At 43.4% G+C, this 16,067-nt stretch overlaps 1 pseudogene; it reads left to right on the top strand.

Annotated features, from left to right (window-relative positions):
* The first annotated feature begins 7,683 nt into the window (after nucleotides 1-7,683).
* LOC134962583 (5S ribosomal RNA) lies at nucleotides 7,684-7,802 on the top strand (annotated as a pseudogene).
* Nucleotides 7,803-16,067: the final 8,265 nt, after the last annotated feature.

Raw genomic sequence — 16,067 nt, 5'->3', positions numbered from 1 at the left:
TATCACCTCGATAGCAAGAGTTTGGATGCCAATAAGTGTGAGGGGGGGGAAGCAGGCCAGGAACAAATTAGTTCCTGAAAACAACAAAATACAAACATACGAAACATAAAAGCATACAACAATACCAAATGCATCAAGCAGAGATTGGGTCCCCGACTCGTACCTTTCCAAGCCAAGATTGACCGTATCTGTGATGCGTAAACTTGGGAAGGTAGACTTCCAATGTGTGATAACCTGAAATTTAACATAGGGAGCATGAGAACAGCTCCGTAACACTGCTCAGGCGCTGAAAAGGAATGTCTAAAAAGACTGGGTAAGGGGGGGGGTATGGGAAAGCAGGTGTAGTCCCAATGCGGACTGAGTCACTGCACTAATTCTGTAAAAGGAAGATCAAATGAATTTAAACAAACAAATAGTGCTTTAAAGTAGTGATGAGCGGGTTCGGTTTCTCGGAAACCGAACCCCCCCGAACTTCACCCATTTTACACGGGTCCGAGGCATACTCGGATTCTCCCGTATGGCTCGGTTAACCTGAGCGTGCCCGAACGTCATCATCCCGCTGTCGGATTCTCGCGAGATTCGGATTCTATATAAGCAGCCGCGCGTTGCCGCCATTTTCACTTGTGCATTGGAAATGTTAGGGAGAGGACATGGCTGGCGTCCTCTCCGTTATTGTTGAACTTGATTGTGCACTATTGCTTAATTGTGGGGAGGGCTGGGGAGCAGCTGTATAATATAGGAGGAGTACAGTGCAGAGTTTTGCTGATCAGTGACCACCAGTTATCCGTTCTCTGCCTGAAAAAAACGCTCCATATCTGTGCTCAGTGTGCTGCATATATCTGTGCTCACACTGCTTAATTGTGGGGACTGGGGAGCAGCTGTATTATATAGCAGGAGTACAGTGCAGAGTTTTGCTGACAGTGACCACCAGTATACGTTGTCTGCCTGAAAAACACTCCATATCTGTGCTCAGTGTGCTGCTTTATTGTGGGGACTGGGGACCACCAGTATAATATTATATAGGAGGAGTACAGTGCAGAGTTTTGCTGACCAGTGACCACCAGTATATAATATATAGCATTAAGGTACAGTAGGCCACTGCTGTACCTACCTCTGTGTCGTCATTAAGTATACTATCCATCTACATTCTATACCTGTGGTGCATTTCAGTTGTGCAGTTTGCTGACACAGTGACCACCAGTATACTATATATAGCAGTACGGTACGGAAGGCCACTGCTGTGTCGTCATTAAGTATACTATCCATCTACATTCTATACCTGTGGTGCATTTTAGTTTTGCAGTTTGCTGACACAGTGACCACCAGTATACTATATATAGCAGTTCGGAAGGCCACTGCTGTACCTACCTCTGTGTCGTCATTAAGTATACTATCCATCTACATTCTATACCTGTGGTGCATTTTAGTTTTGCAGTTTGCTGACACAGTGACCACCAGTATACTATATATAGCAGTAAGATACGGAAGGCCACTGCTGTACCTACCTCTGTGTCGTCATTAAGTATACTATCCATCTACATTCTATACCTGTGGTGCATTTTAGTTTTGCAGTTTGCTGACACAGTGACCACCAGTATACTATATATAGCAGTACGGAAGGCCACTGCTGTACCTACCTCTGTGTCGTCATTAAGTATACTATCCATCTACATTCTATACCTGTGGTGCATTTTAGTTTTGCAGTTTGCTGACACAGTGACCACCAGTATACTATATATAGCAGTACGGAAGGCCACTGCTGTACCTACCTCTGTGTCGTCATTAAGTATACTATCCATCTACATTCTATACCTGTGGTGCATTTCAGTTGTGCAGTTTGCTGACACAGTGACCACCAGTATACTATATATAGCAGTACGGTACGGAAGGCCACTGCTGTACCTACCTCTGTGTCGTCATTAAGTATACTTTCCATCTACATTCTATACCTGTGGTGCATTTTTGTTTTGCAGTTTGCTGACACAGTGACCACCAGTATACTATATATAGCAGTACGGAAGGCCACTGCTGTACCTACCTCTGTGTCGTCATTAAGTATACTATCCATCTACATTCTATACCTGTGGTGCATTTTAGTTTTGCAGTTTGCTGACACAGTGACCACCAGTATACTATATATAGCAGTACGGTACGGAAGGCCACTGCTGTACCTACCTCTGTGTCGTCATTAAGTATACTATCCATCTACATTCTATACCTGTGGTGCATTTTAGTTTTGCAGTTTGCTGACACAGTGACCACCAGTATACTATATATAGCAGTACGGAAGGCCACTGCTGTACCTACCTCTGTGTCGTCATTAAGTATACTATCCATCTACATTCTATACCTGTGGTGCATTTTAGTTGTGCAGTTTGCTGACACAGTGACCACCAGTATACTATATATAGCAGTACGGTACGGAAGGCCACTGCTGTACCTACCTCTGTGTCGTCATTAAGTATACTATCCATCTACATTCTATACCTGTGGTGCATTTTAGTTTTGCATATTGCTGACAGTGACCACCAGTATATATAGCAGTACGGTACGGAAGGCCACTGCTCTACCTATCTCTGTGTCGTCAAGTATACTATCCATCCATACCTGTGGTGCATTTCAGTTGTGCGCAGTATATATAGTAGTAGGCCATTGCTATTGATAGTTACTGGCATATAATTCCACACATTAAAAAATGGAGAACAAAAATGTGGAGGTTAAAATAGGGAAAGATCAAGATCCACTTCCACCCCGTGCTGAAGCTGCTGCCACTAGTCATGGCCAAGACGATGAAATGCCATCAACGTCGTCTGCCAAGGCCGATGCCCAATGTCATAGTAGAGAGCATGTAAAATCCAAAAAACAAAAGTTCAGTAAAATGACCCAAAAATCAAAATTAAAAGCGTCTGAGGAGAAGCGTAAACTTGCCAATATGCCATTTACGACACGGAGTGGCAAGGAACGGCTGAGGCCCTGGCCTATGTTCATGGCTAGTGGTTCAGCTTCACATGAGGATGGAAGCACTCATCCTCTCGCTAGAAAAATGAAAAGACTTAAGCTGGCAAAAGCACAGCAAAGAACTGTGCGTTCTTCTAAATCACAAATCCCCAAGGAGAGTCCAATTGTGTCGGTTGCGATGCCTGACCTTCCCAACACTGGACGGGAAGAGCTTGCGCCTTCCACCATTTGCACGCCCCCTGCAAGTGCTGGAAGGAGCACCCGCAGTCCAGTTCCTGATAGTCAAATTGAAGATGTCACTGTTGAAGTACACTAGGATGAGGATATGGGTGTTGCTGGCGCTGGGGAGGAAATTGACAAGGAGGATTCTGATGGTGAGGTGGTTTGTTTAAGTCAGGCACCCGGGGAGACACCTGTTGTCCATGGGACGAATATGGCCATTAACATGCCTGGTCAAAATACAAAAAAAATCAGCTCTTCGGTGTGGAATTATTTCAACACAAATGCGGACAACAGGTGTCAAGCCGTGTGTTGCCTTTGTCAAGCTGTAATAAGTAGGGTAAGGACGTTAACCACCTCGGAACATCCTCCCTTATACGTCACCTGCAGCGCATTCATCATAAGTCAGTGACAAGTTCAAAAACTTTGGGTGACAGCGGAAGCAGTCCACTGACCACTAAATCCCTTCCTCTTGTAACCAAGCTCCTACAAACCACACCACCAACTCCCTCAGTGTCAATTTCCTCCTTACCCAGGAAAGCCAATAGTCCTGCAGGCCATGTCACTGGCAAGTCTGACGAGTCCTCTCCTGCCTGGGATTCCTCCGATGGATCCTTGAGTGTAACGCCTACTGCTGCTGGCGCTGCTGTTGTAGCTGCTGGTAGTCGATCGTCATCCCAGAGGGGAAGTCGGAAGACCACTTGTACTACTTCCAGTAAGCAATTGACTGACCAACAGTCCTTTGCGAGGAAGATGAAATATCACAGCAGTCATCCTGCTGCAAAGCAGATAACTCAGGCCTTGGCAGCCTGGGCGGTGAGAAACGTGGTTCCGGTATCCACCGTTAATTCAGAGCCAACTAGAGACTTGATTGAGGTACTGTGTCCCCAGTACCAAATACCATCTAGGTTCCATTTCTCTAGGCAGGCGATACCAAAAATGTACACAGACCTCAGAAAAAGACTCACCAGTGTCCTAAAAAATGCAGTTGTACCCAATGTCCACTTAACCACGGACATGTGGGCAAGTGGAGCAGGGCAGACTCAGGACTATATGACTGTGACAGCCCACTGGGTAGATGTATTGCCTCCCGCAGCAAGAACAGCAGCGGCGGCACCAGTAGCAGCATCTCGCAAACGCCAACTCGTTCCTAGGCAGGCTACGCTTTGTATCACCGCTTTCCAGAAGAGGCACACAGCTGACAACCTCTTACGGAAACTGAGGAACATCATCGCAGAATGGCTTACCCCAATTGGACTCTCCTGGGGATTTGTGACATCGGACAACGCCAGCAATATTGTGCGTGGATTAAATCTGGGCAAATTCCAGCACGTCCCATGTTTTGCACATACATTGAATTTGGTGGTGCAGAATTATTTTAAAAACGACAGGGGCGTGCAAGAGATGCTGTCGGTGGCCCGAAGAATTGCGGGCCACTTTCGGCATTCAGCCACCGCGTACAGAAGACTGGAGCACCACCAAACATTCCTGAACCTGCCCTGCCATCATCTGAAGCAAGAGGTGGTAACGAGGTGGAATTCAATCCTCTATATGCTTCAGAGGATGGAGGAGCAACAAAAGGCCATTCAAGCCTATACATCTGCCCACGATATAGGCAAAGGAGGGGGAATGCACCTGACTCAAGCGCAGTGGAGAATGATTTCAAAGTTGTGCAAGGTTCTGCAACCCTTTGAACTTGCCACACGTGAAGTCAGTTCAGACACTGCCAGCCTGAGTCAGGTCATTCCCCTCATCAGGCTTTTGCAGAAGAAGCTGGAGACATTGAAGGAGGAGCTAAAACAGAGCGATTCCGCTAGGTATGTGGGACTTGTGGATGGAGCCCTTAATTCGCTTAACCAGGATTCACGGGTGGTCAATCTGTTGAAATCAGAGCACTACATTTTGGCCACCGTGCTCGATCCTAGATTTAAAACCTACGTTGTATCTCTCTTTCCGGCAGACACAAGTCTGCAGAGGTTCAAAGACCTGCTGGTGAGAAAATTGTCAAGTCAAGCGGAACGTGACCCGTCAACATCTCCTCCTTCACATTCTCCCGCAACTGGGGGTGCGAGGAAAAGGCTAAGAATTCCGAGCCCACCCGCTGGCGGTGATGCAGGGCAGTCTGGAGTGAGTGCTGACATCTGGTCCGGACTGAAGGACCTGCCAACGATTACTGACATGTCGTCTACTGTCACTTCATATGATTCTCTCACCATTGAAAGAATGGTGGAGGATTATATGAGTGACTGCATCCAAGTAGGCACGTCAGACGGACTGTACGTATACTGGCAGGAAAAAGAGGCAATTTGGAGGCCCTTGCACAAACTGGCTTTATTCTACCTAAGTTACCCTCCCTCCAGTGTGTACTCCGAAAGAGTGTTTAGTGCAGCCGCTCACCTTGACAGCAATCGGCGTACGAGGTTACTTCCAGAAAATGTGGAGAAGATGATGTTCATCAAAATGAATTATAATCAATTCCTCCGTGGAGACATTCACCAGCAGCAATTGCCTCCACAAAGTACACAGGGACCTGAGATGGTGGATTCCAGTGGGGACGAATTAATAATCTGTGAGGAGGGGGATGTACACAGTGAAAGGGGTGAGGAATCGGAGGATGATGATGAGGTGGACATCTTGCCTCTGTAGAGCCAGTTTGTGCAAGGAGAGATTGATTGCTTCTTTTTTTGGTGGGGGCCCAAACCAACCAGTCATTTCAGTCACAGTCGTGTGGCAGACCCTGTCGCTGAAATGATGGGTTCGTTAAAGTGTGCATGTCCTGTTTATACAACATAAGGGTGGGTGGGAGGGCCCAAGGACAATTCCATCTTGCACCTCTTTTTTCTTTCATTTTTCTTTGCATCATGTGCTGTTTGGGGACAATTTTTTTGAAGTGCCATCCTGCCTGACACTGCAGTGCCACTCCTAGATGGGCCAGGTGTTTGTGTCGGCCACTTGTGTCGCTTAGCTTAGTCACACAGCGACCTTGGTGCGCCTCTTTTTTTCTTTGCATCATGTGCTGTTTGGGGACAATTTTTTTGAAGTGCCATCCAGCCTGACACTGCAGTGCCACTCCTAGATGGGCCAGGTGTTTGTGTCGGCCACTTGTGTCGCTTAGCTTAGTCACACAGCGACCTTGGTGCGCCTCTTTTTTTCTTTGCATCATGTGCTGTTTGGGGACTATTTTTTTGAAGTGCCATCCTGCCTGACACTGCAGTGCCACTCCTAGATGGGCCAGGTGTTTGTGTCGGCCACTTGTGTCGCTTAGCTTAGCCATCCAGCGACCTCGGTGCAAATTTTAGGACTAAAAATAATATTGTGAGGTGTGAGGTGTTCAGAATAGACTGGAAATGAGTGGAAATTATGGTTATTGAGGTTAATAAAACTATGGGATCAAAATGACCCCCAAATTCTATGATTTAAGCTGTTTTTTAGGTTTTTTTGTAAAAAACACCCGAATCCAACAAAAAATTTTCGGTGAGGTTTTGCCAAAATGCGTCCGAATCCAAAACACGGCCGCGGAACCGAATCCAAAACCAAAACACAAAACCCGAAAAATGTCCGCTGCACATCACTACTTTAAAGTAAGGAACTGTGCACATAGTCATGTATGAATGAATGTGCACAGATGTGCAGGAGAGCGTTTGGGGAACCCTCATAGTAGACAGTCACTTGGGCATTCATATCAGTGTGCAGTTCTTCCAAGTACTGTTGAGCATCGGTCACTGAGGTAACAGTAACACGTTATCTTGGTGTATTTACACTTTGTATATTTATATGCATATACTTTAGATTTGCATCAGAACAGACATCTTTATGGGAAGACTGTCGGGTGTTACAGGCTTTGGGTCCAATCTTAAATAGAGGCAAATATATTGCCATATTGTCCTATTATTTTGTGTTTTTTTAGCACTTGGCAGATATCCTGTGCCTGCACTGTCTGAATTTGCAGATAGGCTGTTTGATCGCAGATAAGAGGCAAGCATACTGTTACACTGCCACATCCACAGTGATCTTTAGTACCATCCCAGAAACTGATAACAAAAATGTTATGATTGTATTTCTGGTTCACCCTGGATAATACGCAATATATATTTTTCCTGTGAGGATCAGATTTTTCATGTCCAATTTTTGTGCTAAAAACAGCACTTGGTGTCAGGCGCATAATATCATTAATGGTGACATAAATTTTCTATAACTGACTTGATGTTTAATGCAGTATCTTTTTATTGTATTGTCTCATTACACAATTGGAGAAAAAAATTCAGTAATTTTTGCCTTTGCCTTTTTTCTCTCCATCACTTTTCCGTGGACTCTCATCTACGATCCATGGCGCATAATACCACGGACGTGGGATTTGTTGCACCGTGCCTAACGTAGAACGTAGATCCACACATTTTTATCTACCTTACCTATTCATATCTCTTTCCTTTCCTCTTTAATTATAGCCATACTTTTACTAATTTCCTATATAGGTGCACTCTCATTGGTATACAGATCGCATATCTTCTCTACTATCATACCACGCTGCCAATGCCCGATCTCGTCCGATCTTGGAAGCCAAACAGCGTTGGGCCGGGTCAGTACCTGGAGAGGAGTCTTCATGTGAATACCTGGTGTTGTAGAGTAGGAATTAATTTCCTTCCTATGTGAAATGTGACACCAACAGCAGTATCACCACTTAATCTTTTTTCCTTATCCATTAATTCTTCCTCACTGCAGCTCAACGCCCAGTCTATATCAACATACGTGGTATCAGTCATCAGTTAGGTGTATATCATTGGTGACCAATAAATTCTACTGCATTGACTTAATTTAAGTGGTCCTACTTAGACATATCTATCACTATTTTGTGACCACTCCGTGGTCTCAATATAGAAATTCTGTACTGGTCAGGGGAAATGGGGGTAAGACAACCAAGTGTCTACAACCTTTACAATCACTTTTTGTGAAAAAAAAGACCAGAACATTTTAACATTTTTTTCATAAATTCTTTATTTCATATGGATCACCTATGTGGGTAATTATGTTTTAAACTTTACCATTAAAAATTATGTTTTAAATACTTCCTTTCACATATTATAGGTATCTTCCTTTATTGTATAAGAGTGCGCCCACACAAGAGCCTTCTCTTTCTCCCATTTGATAGTACTTGTACTTTCTGGATCTGGGCGCACCACCAACTAGGACCGTATCCTAAAGAAAAAATTGCATATCATTTTTTCTTCCCAATTATTAGGGGTAGAACTGTCCGAATTTGGTTTCCTCATCTATGACTGCATTACCGTGGCCTGTGTCCGATCGCCCTTTGTCTTGCCATAAGCCAGAGTTGATCACAGCAGCAAATTTGTTAGCAGTTGGGCAAAACCATGTGCACTGCAGGTGTGGCAGATATAACATGTGCAGAGAGAGTTAGATTTGGGTGAGTTGGTTATTTTGTGTCTGTGCAGGGTAAATACTGGCTGCATTATTTTTACACTACAATTTATATTTCAGTTTGAACACACCCCACCCAAATCTAACTCTCTCTGCACATGATATATCTGCCCCCCCTGCAGTGCACATGGTTTTGCCCAATTGCTAACAAAATTGCTGGTGCAATCAACTCTGAATTAGGCCCATAGTTACAAACTTTCCTTGGGGACTACAATATATCTAGTTATGCCCCTGGACCTGCTCATTGGGGTGTAGTAGGGTATGCAAGGGGTCGGGCTCCCGGCGACCAGCATACCGGCGCCGGGAGCCCGACCGCCGGCTTACCGACAGTGTGGCGAGTGCAAATGAGCCCCTTGCGGGCTCGCTGTGCTTGCCACGCTGCGGGCACGGTGGCGCGCTCACGCTATTTTATTCTCCCTCCAGGGGGGTCGTGGACCCCCACGAGGGAGAATAAGTGTCGGTATGCCGGCTGTCGGGATTCCGGCGCCGGTATACTGTGCGCCAGGATCCCGGCAGCCGGCATACTGAAGACCACCCGCTCATTGTAATGTGGTATAAAATGAACTGAAGGGCATTATATATGTAAATAATATGAACTGGGGGCACTGTGTGTCATAATGTAAATTGTGGGTACATTATAATGTTTACTGGCAACCCTACAATGTGACATAACGTGAGGTAGGTCACTACTAGGGTTCATAAAATAAACTAGAGCACTATTATGAGGCATACAATTAACAGCTTGCGGATAAATGCCCAATATATGCTGATAAATGCCCAAGCTCCCTGGGTCATTGGTGGGCAGTGGCACAGTATATATATATATATATATATATATATATAGCAGAAGTAACAGGCGGCACTCCAAGGACTTCAAGATGCAGAAATATAATATCAACGTTTCGATTTTATTCAAATCGTCATCAGGATATACAAAACAGTAAAAACAGACAAACATATATAGCTCACCATCACCAAGGACGCCAAACTCACTTCCTCCCGCCCTTCCGCACATCAGGCGCCGGCGGCTAACAGTGACGTCACACGCTACAACGTGCGTCTGATGCGTGTTGCCGTCATACAGCATCCTGTTGCTAGGTAGCGGGAGAAGCGCGAGAACATATAATAAGGACTTTTATATACAAAAAGGGAACAGGGCAATGTGACTACTTGGTCAATTCTAACCTTATCCATAAACGACAACAACCGTAATCTGCAGACACGGAAATACCGGAATCATAATACAATAATAATAACATACTGAACTGTTTTTTAGTAATCTTATAAAAAGCTATTTAATCCCAGATTTTCATTAAGACCATAGGGAGAAACTGTATTGAGGCGATGTATCCATCTAGCCTCTTTCTGAAGAAGGGTTCTATCCCTATCACCTCCACGTATTTTCTTCTCAACATGTTCTATAATTTTATACCTAAGGGTAGCTAGTCCATGATTGTATTCTCTAAAATGACGAGCTACCGGTTGTTCTTGGGACACTACTGTACCCTCCACAGCTTTTCTAATAGAGGATCTGTGCATATTCATGCGCTCTTTAAATTGCCTTGTGATCTTTCCTATATAGAAAAGACCACAAGGACAACGTATAAAGTAAACCACATGGGTGGTGGTACAGGTAAGTACCTGCCGAATGGCGATACGTTTCCCTGTATGGGGATGAGCAAACGAATCCCCAGTCTCTAAAAAACTACATGTGGTGCAACCAGTGCACTTATAGCACCCAGGTTTACGACTTAAAAAAGTGCCCGACCTAACTGAGACTTTCCTACCAGTAATGTCATTCTTAACCAGCCAGTCCTTTAAATTTCTGTTACGGGAGAAGCTAGGTAAAACAGACATATTCTGAAAAACTTTCAGGTCCGGGTCAGTAGATAACAACGGCCATAACTTTTTGGTGTGCTTAACCAGATGGTCACTGCGTGAATTAAATCTTTGTACAAAAGGAATTTTTTTAGTTAGCGACACTGTCTTCCGATTAGCTGAATGCAAAAGTTCAGAACGTGGAATGGCAAGAGCCTTTTCCTTAGCTCTCATCAAATCTGAATATTTATAGCCCCTGGCCAAAAACTGAGTGATCATGATGTCAATATCTCTTTTAGTGGATTCAATATTGTCGGAAATCCTATGTACCCTCAAAAATTGAGAGAACGGAAGACCTTTTTTGGTAGATATTGGATGTTGGCTAGAGAAATGTAATACATTATTCCTATCAGTAGTTTTTCTAAACAAGGCAGTATGTAACTGACCCTGATCAAGTGTCAATTTAACATCTAGGTAATTAACCTCTAGATTACTGATACAATATGTAAATTTAATGAATTCATTACAGCCATTGGCATATGTCATTAATTGATGAAATTCTGCTTCCTCACCTAGCCAAATGACCAATAGGTCATCAATATACCTGACAAACAGTAAGATCTTAGAAGCAGTATTAGGATCTTGCAAAAAAATGGTCCGTTCAATATCAAACATGTACCCATTGGCGAACGCAGGGGCCACGCAGGACCCCATGGCACAACCCTGGCACTGAAGGTACCACTGCCCATCAAACAGAAAGTAATTCCGTTTCAGTGTTAATTCTAACAACTGAATAAAAATGTTTACATCAGGACCTGTATATACATCACTAGATGACAATAACCTCCTGATCGCTAGCAGTCCCCCATCCTGTGGAATGCTGGTATAAAGATTGACAACATCTAATGTACAAAGAAAACATGGAGGCAAAGGTGATGGTAATGAGTCCAACTTGCGTAATAATGTCGTTGTATCTTTCAAATAAGTACCCTGTACCTGTATCACAGGCTGAAGGAAACTATCTAAGTACTTGGATACTTTATAATAAACCGAATCTCGTGCTGCAATAATGGGCCGGCCCTGAGGTCGGACCGGATCCTTGTGAATTTTAGGGAGGGTGTAGAGTACAGGGGCCACAGGACTATCCTGTATCAATGCATTCTTAACCACTGTAGTAATGATGTTCTCATTAACCGCCTGTGACAATACACCCTCCAATTCACGATTAAATACCCCTGTCGGATCACATGACAATTTACGGTATACATTTACATCACCCAGTTGTCGGTAAACTTCAGAGCAATACTTGTCTAAATCTTGCTGTATTGTACCTTGGGCATGGCACCTATTGTTTATCTTTTTTATATATGACTCATCGGACTCAGTGACTTTGTTTTATTATACAGTGGAGATTGTCATTACTGTGGTGCTCTTCAGTGATTATCCATTACAGTTTGAGATGGCTGATTCGATTGGTATCAGAGACATTATTTTACCTGTTAGAGAAACTTGGAGTTTCTCGGATGCGGACGCGGAATCCATTAGATTTAAGGAGAATTTACTTGTCACTGGAGGTGATGAAAGTAATGAACAATTGTTTACTCAATTATTACGTTTGAAAAAGAAGGAGGTTGATTTTCTCTTGCACGGCATTACATTGTCAGACTACCACCGGAGCGGTCAGATTCCTAGGGGGTTCCGCATTAGGAATTCCCCAACAATTGGAAAATTTAGCAGCGATTTTTGCCGCAAATGGGCTGCTATTCTCAATAAATGCAGCCTTGACCTAATCCTGTTGGTGGTCGAGGAGTCGGCGAGGGAATTACAGCTTGTAAAGTCTAAGATTAATACCTTTGAGGACTTACATCTGGCTAAATTAACCTCCGATGTACCTAATGGCTGGATTGAAAAACTCACAGTACAAATTGATACTTATAAACGAAATTTGGTAAAATTTAAGCGTGATAAATTGGTTACTGTACAGCGGGACTATGCCGAGAACAGAGTCTATACATGGGCTTATAACCCCACTCCTGTTAATAAAAACTCATTCCGCTCTAGACAGAGGAAATTCCGCAAATTTCCAGGTGATACGGAAACATCTAGTGGGGGCGCCTCAACGTACAGTGAATCTGAGGATGCTACCACAGGTAAACCCCCTTTGGGGATGAGTACACGCGCTCAGCGTGGTGTCAAAAACGTTGCAAAACGAGGAGGGGGCAACAGTGCTTCCGGATCCGTAAAAGGGAAGCAAAACAAGTCCAAGAAGACCTAGTTTTCAATTTATCTAATAGAACGCTGACAAGTAAAGAATTGGACATTTTGAATAAAGGACTTTCATTTGTCCCTTCATGTGACCTTGATAATTTCCAGTGGAAACTGGATTCTTATCGTTTCAATAGAAATCTTCGTCTGAAAGAATATTTTCAATCACACATCACTACACCTAGTGATGAGAATCTACCTGCTTCAATCAAATCCAGATCTACCTTTGATCCTTATACGTCTAATGCATCTCTCAAATGTTTTCAACGTCGGTTGGAGCAACATTCTATTAACACGCAGTCCCCTGTTGCTTCTAATATGTCCAAAGAGGAATGGGACACTTTGGACCAGTTAAGCAAAGATCGCAGCATTGTTATCCGTCCCGCAGATAAGGGGGGCGGAATAGTTATTCAGGATTTAGACAAGTATTGCTCTGAAGTTTACCGACAACTGGGTGATGTAAATGTATACCGTAAATTGTCATGTGATCCGACAGGGATATTTAATCGTGAATTGGAGGGTGTATTGTCACAGGCGGTTAATGAGAACATCATTACTACAGTGGTTAAGAATGCATTGATACAGGATAGTCCTGTGGCCCCTGTACTCTACACCCTCCCTAAAATTCACAAGGATCCGGTCCGACCTCCGGGCCGGCCCATTATTGCAGCACGAGATTCGGTTTATTATAAAGTATCCAAGTACTTAGATAGTTTCCTTCAGCCTGTGATACAGGTACAGGGTACTTATTTGAAAGATACAACGACATTATTACGCAAGTTGAACTCATTACCATCACCTTTGCCTCCATGTTTTCTTTGTACATTAGATGTTGTCAATCTTTATACCAGCATTCCACAGGATGGGGGACTGCTAGCGATCAGGAGGTTATTGTCATCTAGTGATGTATATACAGGTCCTGATGTAAATTTTTTTATTCAGTTGTTAGAATTAACACTGAAACGGAATTACTTTCTGTTTGATGGGCAGTGGTACCTTCAGTGCCAGGGTTGTGCCATGGGGTCCTGCGTGGCCCCTGCGTTCGCCAATGGGTACATGGTTGATATTGAACGGACCATTTTTTTGCAAGATCCTAATACTGCTTCTAAGATCTTACTGTTTGTCAGGTATATTGATGACCTATTGGTCATTTGGCTAGGTGAGGAAGCAGAATTTCATCAATTAATGACATATGCCAATGGCTGTAATGAATTCATTAAATTTACATATTGTATCAGTAATCTAGAGGTTAATTACCTAGATGTTAAATTGACACTTGATCAGGGTCAGTTACATACTGCCTTGTTTAGAAAAACTACTGATAGGAATAATGTATTACATTTCTCTAGCCAACATCCAATATCTACCAAAAAAGGTCTTCCGTTCTCTCAATTTTTGAGGGTACATAGGATTTCCGACAATATTGAATCCACTAAAAGAGATATTGACATCATGATCACTCAGTTTTTGGCCAGGGGCTATAAATATTCAGATTTGATGAGAGCTAAGGAAAAGGCTCTTGCCATTCCACGTTCTGAACTTTTGCATTCAGCTAATCGGAAGACAGTGTCGCTAACTAAAAAAATTCCTTTTGTACAAAGATTTAATTCACGCAGTGACCATCTGGTTAAGCACACCAAAAAGTTATGGCCGTTGTTATCTACTGACCAGGACCTGAAAGTTTTTCAGAATATGTCTGTTTTACCTAGCTTCTCCCGTAACAGAAATTTAAAGGACTGGCTGGTTAAGAATGACATTACTGGTAGGAAAGTCTCAGTTAGGTCGGGCACTTTTTTAAGTCGTAAACCTGGGTGCTATAAGTGCACTGGTTGCACCACATGTAGTTTTTTAGAGACTGGGGATTCGTTTGCTCATCCCCATACAGGGAAACATATCGCCATTCAGCAGGTACTTACCTGTACCACCACCCATGTGGTTTACTTTATACGTTGTCCTTGTGGTCTTTTCTATATAGGAAAGACCACAAGGCAATTTAAAGAGCGCATGAATATGCACAGATCCTCTATTAGAAAAGCTGTGGAGGGTACAGTAGTGTCCCAAGAACAACCGGTAGCTCGTCATTTTAGAGAATACAATCATGGACTAGCTACCCTTAGGTATAAAATTATAGAACATGTTGAGAAGAAAATACGTGGAGGTGATAGGGATAGAACCCTTCTCCAGAAAGAGGCTAGATGGATACATCGCCTCAATACAGTTTCTCCCTATGGTCTTAATGAAAATCTGGGATTAAATAGCTTTTTATAAGATTACTAAAAAACAGTTCAGTATGTTATTATTATTGTATTATGATTCCGGTATTTCCGTGTCTGCAGATTACGGTTGTTGTCGTTTATGGATAAGGTTAGAATTGACCAAGTAGTCACATTGCCCTGTTCCCTTTTTGTATATAAAAGTCCTTATTATATGTTCTCGCGCTTCTCCCGTTACCTAGCAACAGGATGCTGTATGACGGCAACACGCATCAGACGCACGTTGTAGCGTGTGACGTCACTGTTAGCCGCCGGCGCCTGATGTGTGGAAGGGCGGGAGGAAGTGAGTTTGGCGTCCTTGGTGATGGTGAGCTATATATGTTTGTCTGTTTTACTGTTTTGTATATCCTGATGACGATTTGAATAAAATCGAAACGTTGATATTATATTTCTGCATCTTGAAGTCCTTGGAGTGCCGCCTGTTACTTCTGCTATACATGGTGTATCTACATCGGGGCAGGCACCTGGGCCTGTTGTATCTTGTACTGTGAGTGCCGGCTAGAACTTTGCTATATATATATATATATATATATATCCTCCAGAATGTTCAGTATAGCGCAACAGGATCTGTTATTATTCAGAGTTTTAATTCCAAATCGAGTGCAGCTTCAAATCCCCTCCACTGGAGTAATGGTAAAGACTGTCAAAAAATGGAGAGCGCACTCTTGAGTATATGGAAAGTAACAACTTTTACTTGTAGCATTTGATTACATACATTAAGGTTAAAATCCACCGCGACTTAGCCGATAATGTCTTCTGATCCACGGCTTGTCCCACCACCGGCTCTGATTCCGGAGGATGACGTCACAGTGTCTACGTCACTCAGCCACGCCCAACGCGTTTTGTACGTCAGGTACTTCGTCACCCCCTGACAAGCCGCATTAGGTGTAGCACGGGGAACTCGCTCTGTATGGCATTGTAGTTGGATCATTGATCCCTTTGCCCCACTGGAGAGCTGAGTTTCTACGGGTAACACGAATGCTTATGCGAGGATTTAGATCATGAGGGCTTAAATGAAAATAGGTCTCTGAAGTAGAGTTCCTTTATAGGATTGTTGTTTTCTGGGTCTGTCCTTTGAATGATTCTTATATCTTTTAAAGT

Source organism: Pseudophryne corroboree, chromosome 9 (genome assembly GCF_028390025.1).
Source record: "Pseudophryne corroboree isolate aPseCor3 chromosome 9, aPseCor3.hap2, whole genome shotgun sequence".
Lineage (NCBI taxonomy): Eukaryota > Metazoa > Chordata > Amphibia > Anura > Myobatrachidae > Pseudophryne > Pseudophryne corroboree.
This window is presented reverse-complemented; position numbering and strand designations above follow the sequence as displayed.